Below are 6,124 nucleotides of genomic sequence, written 5' to 3'. Positions count from 1 at the left end.
CCAAATACACCAGTACAAAATATCCATTGTTCCCAGTGAAGATTAACTACATCATCCTCAACACAAGGGAGCCTGCAGAGCGTAGAAACCAGAGGCATCAGCTTCCTTGTGTGTGTGTAATTAATCCTGTTGGATCAGAGATGGAACACAAGTGGTTTCTGTTGTGGCAGCGTCACGGGGGGGGTGATGCACACATCAACCAGAAAGAAGGAAGGTTCTGCTTGTGCTGCCTTGCTTGTATGTGTGTGTAATCACTCGTGTCTCCGCCATTGCCAGTGTGTGTGTGTGTGTATGTGTGTGTTCTGCCTGTCCTCTGCGTGGTCTGCAGGCCTCGGTCCCTCAGTGAGTCAACCACCCAGCCTCCACTCGCTGACACACACACACACACTAGTCAGCACCAGTACCATTCTTCACAGAGAGGAGCCTATAATTAGGTGCTAATTTTCTCTGGTTCCACTGTGACATGATGCTAGGGGCCATGGCGAGGCAAGACAGAGCGAGTGGGTGCGTTTGATTAACAGTGGCGAGAGCTCGACTCCGGACCATCTGGACAAGTGGCTGCCACACTCAAGTTGGGACCAGTGCAGGGCCCACCCACGTCAGTCTGTCTTACCCGTCCTGCTCCTCCGGACCAGGACCCAGGCGTCTGTCCACCAAAACATGTTTATCTCAAGTGGTTGCCAAGTGAATCACAGAGATGCGGCTCCTCGCTATGCAGACAGCAGCGATCAAGCAAATAGAAAGAGAGGGGGCGATGCACAATGGTGGCGATGGTGGTGATGGGGGATGTGGATTAGAGGGAGAGAATGGGATTTAAAGAATCCAGATGGAAGAAAGGGAGACAGACAGGAGCACAGACGCACAAAAAACACAGGAACAGACAAGTGTTTGAGACAACTTGAAAACACACACATACACACGCACACACATACACACGCACACACACACACGCACACACACACACACACACACACGCACACCCACTCACTGCATACGAATCAATAGGTGCTCCAGATTCATTTAGGACATGCTAATGCAGTGTATTGCTTAACCTTCAAAGCCATCATAAATGTTAGAGTTAGTGCAACGGGTGATGTGTTATTAATTCTCTTCTAAAGGGGGATCAATGAGGGGGTGTGGTTGCCACGGAGATGCTTCTCTCTTACATCTCTCTCATCCCTATCCTTTTTCTCGCTCTCTCTCTCACATGTACACACACATACACACACACAAACACACACACACACACACACACACACACACACACACACACACACACACACACACACACTCACACACACACACACACTCTCTCCCTCTGAGAAATCTGGATTATTTTTAGGGTAAAATGTTGTAAAGGAATGCCCACAGAAGCTTTTGAAGTTATTGCTCTCAGGGCAAAAATCTCATTCTCTGGCTCGGCCCTACATGCTGACTGCTGTTCCCTCTCGCTCTCTCTCCCTCAATCTGATCCAGCCTCTCACTCCCTCCCTCCCTCCCCTCCTCTTTTCCTCCACCCCTTCCCCCAATTTAATTTTTCCCTCCCTCTCTCTAAATTCCAATCAATCTAAGCCTCTGCCGATCCAGTGGTTTATTTCTCGTCTCACTTCTTCCCGTCACTGGGAGCTTTGTCCGCAGGCCTGCTTCTTCTACCTCTGACCTTTATTTATCAGCGCGGCCACTCTCTCCAGCTCAGATTGAAATCTGTTTAGATTGTGTCACACGACATCTTGAAGCAGCTGAAGAAAAGAAAAAAAAATGAATTTTTCCATGGCTGAGCGAACAGACAAACAAACAGCTAAACTAATGTTTGCACAAACAAATGGCTGCCTGGTTGGATTAATGAATGGCCATGTAGAGTGAGCGGAGGGAGGGATTGTTGTAGGAATTCGTGCATTCGGTTTCCAACCAAGCCCCAAGGCCCTGGTATGTAATTGCTTCATGCATAGTTGATACACTGCATAATCAACCAAATACACAGGATTTCTCTGGGCTGCTCCCGCATTTGCAGGCCATCGATGAAGTTCAGACTCTATGGGAAGCGCCTCATAATGGAAAGACTAGTTTGTATCGGAGTGCTCATCCCTCTCCTTGCAGATGCACACAGGAGGAGTGAAAGGTATGCAGCCCGATGGTTGAATTGGGACCATGATGTGTTTTATTCATATAGAACAAAAATGAAATATTCATACCCGAGTGTAGTTGTTATGCTTTCCTCTGTGTCTCCTACTTCTCATGTACACACATCCTGATGAAAAATCGGAAGGACTGTGGCCTCAAATTGGTTCCCTTCAGATAGGAGTGTAAAAACAATGCAAATGCATGGAGCGAGTTCCCACAGGGCGTCAGCAGATTGTGCAGCATGCAAATGCATGAAGCATGAAGCTGGTCCTGTATACCTACCTTCAGCTCACTGCAGGAAAACTGAACATGCTGCACCGTATAAAAGTATGGATTTCTGTTGACGGGTGCCTCAGACAAGAGATGCATGCCAAAGACCTCCACCCACCTCAGGATATCATTTTCACACAGGCACCGAAGAGCAAGCGCACACACACAAGAGCACACACGTTTTCTTCCATAGAAATATATAGTAGACAAATAAGCTTGGCTAGTCATTCATGCTCACAGGCTCACACACCCAGGCTGCACCCTGCAGGAAAAGTAACAGCATGGTGCGAAATGGTTTGGCTCCATGAGGTGAATGAACAGCAACAGCCCGAGGCAGGAAAAATGATAGGAAGGTAAGCCCTCCTTTTGTATGAGGAAGGTGTGCTCACACTTTCCTTTTGTGGAGCAGCAGGGACATGTCAGGGGCAAAGTCCCCATGTCTCCATCTCTAATTGGAGCGTATCCCTCTGCCCTGTCCCCATTGCACTACGGTGGAGGCAGGATGCTGTGCTAATGGTTAGCCCCCCTGCGGAGTGCATGTCCTTGTTGTGCCGGCTTGACTGTGGCCCACACTGAGGTTGGACTGGAGATTAGAGGCAAATCAGAAAATGTGTTTGTCCTCTCCAAGTGGGGCTGCAAAATTCAAGGAGAGAGAGACCAACCGTTGCGGTGATGGAGTGGATTGGACCGGTGCGACAGATGTGTGTTAGTGTGACTGATGTGTTCTGGGTGAGCAGGCTGCGCTGGGTCACCAACACCTGGAGAACGGGCACAAGCATCAACCAGAGGAATGCCTTTGTGTTAACTGACGCTGCCTTTTTTTTTTCAATCAGTGTCCAAGAAGGGCGAGCGGCCGGGTCAAAGGCCACTTTCTGGGATGCGACTTTGGTGAAGATTTAGAAGAAGATAACAATGGCGTAATTACCTGGGCTAAATTGGAACTGTGGCTGCTCAATGGGCTGTAAACAAGGTTACTCTAGTCCCCTTGGGGTAATTGTTTCAAAAGCCTGCAACAGTCTGGTCCAGTGATGGCAAAATTGGAAGGGGTGGTATCCAGTAATTTCTCAGACCGCTGAAGCATGCCCTGTGTGTAGGCTGGAACTCGGGCTGATTTGAAATGGAAGCATAACTTTTTGTTCCATTTTACTCTAAGTATTAAAGTCACTGGTCTCAGTCAGCTTTTAACCCGGAGATGATAGGGTCCTGTTGGGTCAATGAGCACCACCCGCATTGCTTTTTACATTTCAGCGAGTATGTCAATTCCTATTACAGCAAATTTGTTCAGCCGCGGCCACAGTGCTCCCGTATAAATCATGTTGTATTAGAATATGTACACAGGTGGTTAAATCTATCTTCTGCTGGGAGGAAATAACACGACTGAACAGAAATACATGCTCACTTGCAGATGGGCTGCCTGTTTCACAGTGGCATAATGGAATTCAGAGCACACTCGCAGAAATTCACTAATTCATCACAACATCTGGCCAGGCTAAATAATGCTGCGGCCCTCGAGCTTTGAAAGGGCGACATGTCTGCAAATATTAGAGCAGATTGACTGTTTACAGCCTAAACAAGCGTTTGACTTAATTGTTGAATCTTAATAGCAGCAGGCTGCGGCACCGCATGGTGTGATGTTGTGTCCGTCCTGCAGGCATGACCACAGGAAAGCAGCAAACAGACGAGTTATTCCTGTGATCTCGGGAGCCTACTCCTCAGCCCGCATCGCACCGTGTAGCTGAAAATTCACAGCCACGACCTCGCTGCTGTGATCCTCCTCTGATTTCCAATCCTTCTCAGCATTTTGTCCTTTGTGTCTCACTGACTGAGGCACGGCTCGATTTAATGCATGCATCTCAGGGAGAACCCCAGCTTGTTTTTTATCAAAGTTTGATTATAACACAGTCGCCCCCCCCCCCCCCCCCCCCCCCCTTTTGAATATCGCAGCTGAACACTGGGCCGCCGTGTGAGATTGAGAGATGAGAGGAATCACAATAAATGTGCCGCTGCGAACTGATGCGGGGAACGTCATTTTCCACTGTTGCATGAGCAAACGTGCTGTGCTGCAATGCTGCTGTGTGCACAAGCCACGAGGAGTACATACATTAAAACACCCACACACACATGGACCCACACGCACACATGCACAGCACACCCACACAAGTTGTTTCATCACTATTGCTTCAAAATGCATGCGTTGCAGGTACTCTGTCTTCTCGACCTGCTCCCAGCCGTGATTAATAATTTGCTGCTTACATTATTTAGAACCTCTAAACTAGATGCCTGTTTATTTACATGCATTTTACATCATCCTATAGGCTCAGGCCACATTAGTGTCGTGTAGGCACACCATGGGCTCCCATGAATTTAATCAAGCATGTTGTCTTTGGTGTGTACAGGCGTGTGCTGCCGGCTGCTCATGAAGACATCATGCCCACGAATGTCATTAAGATTTTACATACATCGGCCGTCTCACGTCGGGGGGGGGGGGGGGGGGGGGGGGGGGGGGGGGGGGTATATAGTCAACTTTAGAGGGAGGACAAATCTGTCGACCGAAATGATCATGACAGTGATTATCGCAGGAAATCAATCTAAGATAATTTAATGAAAGTAAGCTCTGCTCCATATCCAGGATACTGCAGCTGCTGCATTGATTATCACATGGTGACATTAACATAGAAGATGTGAAATGATGATGACATTTCTTTTAACCCTATAAGGCACACAGGCCTTTTGTCGATAGTCAATTCACAGTTTTTCATTTTGCTTGATTCCTGTCATTACTTAAGAACGTCTTTATTGCTGTGTTTACGGACCTTGCTGATGTAAGCGTTCAACCCTAACTTTGACCTTAAACCTCATCCAATAGTAAACACTGATTACATTGATTTAGCTGCGGTTTACAGCTTCAAACGGCCTGTGGATCAATGTGGACGCCTTATGAGGTTCCTATTCAGTGTTCTATGATCACAGCACTCCATTATATTTGTTGATAAGTTTGGATTATGGCTTGTTTCTTAAAACCTGCAGTAATTAACAATAGGTCTTTAGACTTCAGAGCTGGAACAGCTTAGACAGACGAGAAAGAGAATCTGACTCTGCACTACCTCTCTGTTATATGGACTGTTTTTACCCTCAAGCTCAGTTCATTGCTTGGATTTTATGGCCCCTGCTACTTGCTATCTGCCTTGCACCAAACAACAGACACATGCGGTGTGTAAATACGTAAATGCACAACTACTTTGTTAGGTGATAATAAGTAAAGGCTCTCTTAATGTTTTTCTCTGCTGCCCCCAAATGCACAGAAAAGCATATTTAATCATACAGTACATCCTGTTCATCTTTTTATAGTATCCAACAGTCCCCTCCTGAAACCACACAAACATTCACTAGATCCAGATTCTCCTCTGGATCTTCAACAGATTGTACAGACTCATACATTTTCATCGAGATCCATTAGTTATTCTCTGATAAATCATATCTCACAGTGTTAGAGAAAGTAAAAATATATTCCTGGATCCACCACCTGATCCAAAGCCACACCGAAATGAAATGTGTTCTTTCCCCTGACCCATGAGACATCTTTCACCCTAGTTTCCCGAGAATCTGTCCTCTAGATTTTGTGTAATCCTGCTAAGAAACAAACAACAAACGAAAACACAACCTCCCTTGCTGAGATAATAAGTAACGTGATGTGGATCCACCTTACATTTCATTTAACAGCATCAGAAGCCTC

Source organism: Pleuronectes platessa, chromosome 7 (assembly GCF_947347685.1).
Source record: "Pleuronectes platessa chromosome 7, fPlePla1.1, whole genome shotgun sequence".
NCBI classification, from domain to species: Eukaryota; Metazoa; Chordata; class Actinopteri; order Pleuronectiformes; family Pleuronectidae; genus Pleuronectes; species Pleuronectes platessa.
This window is presented reverse-complemented; position numbering follows the sequence as displayed.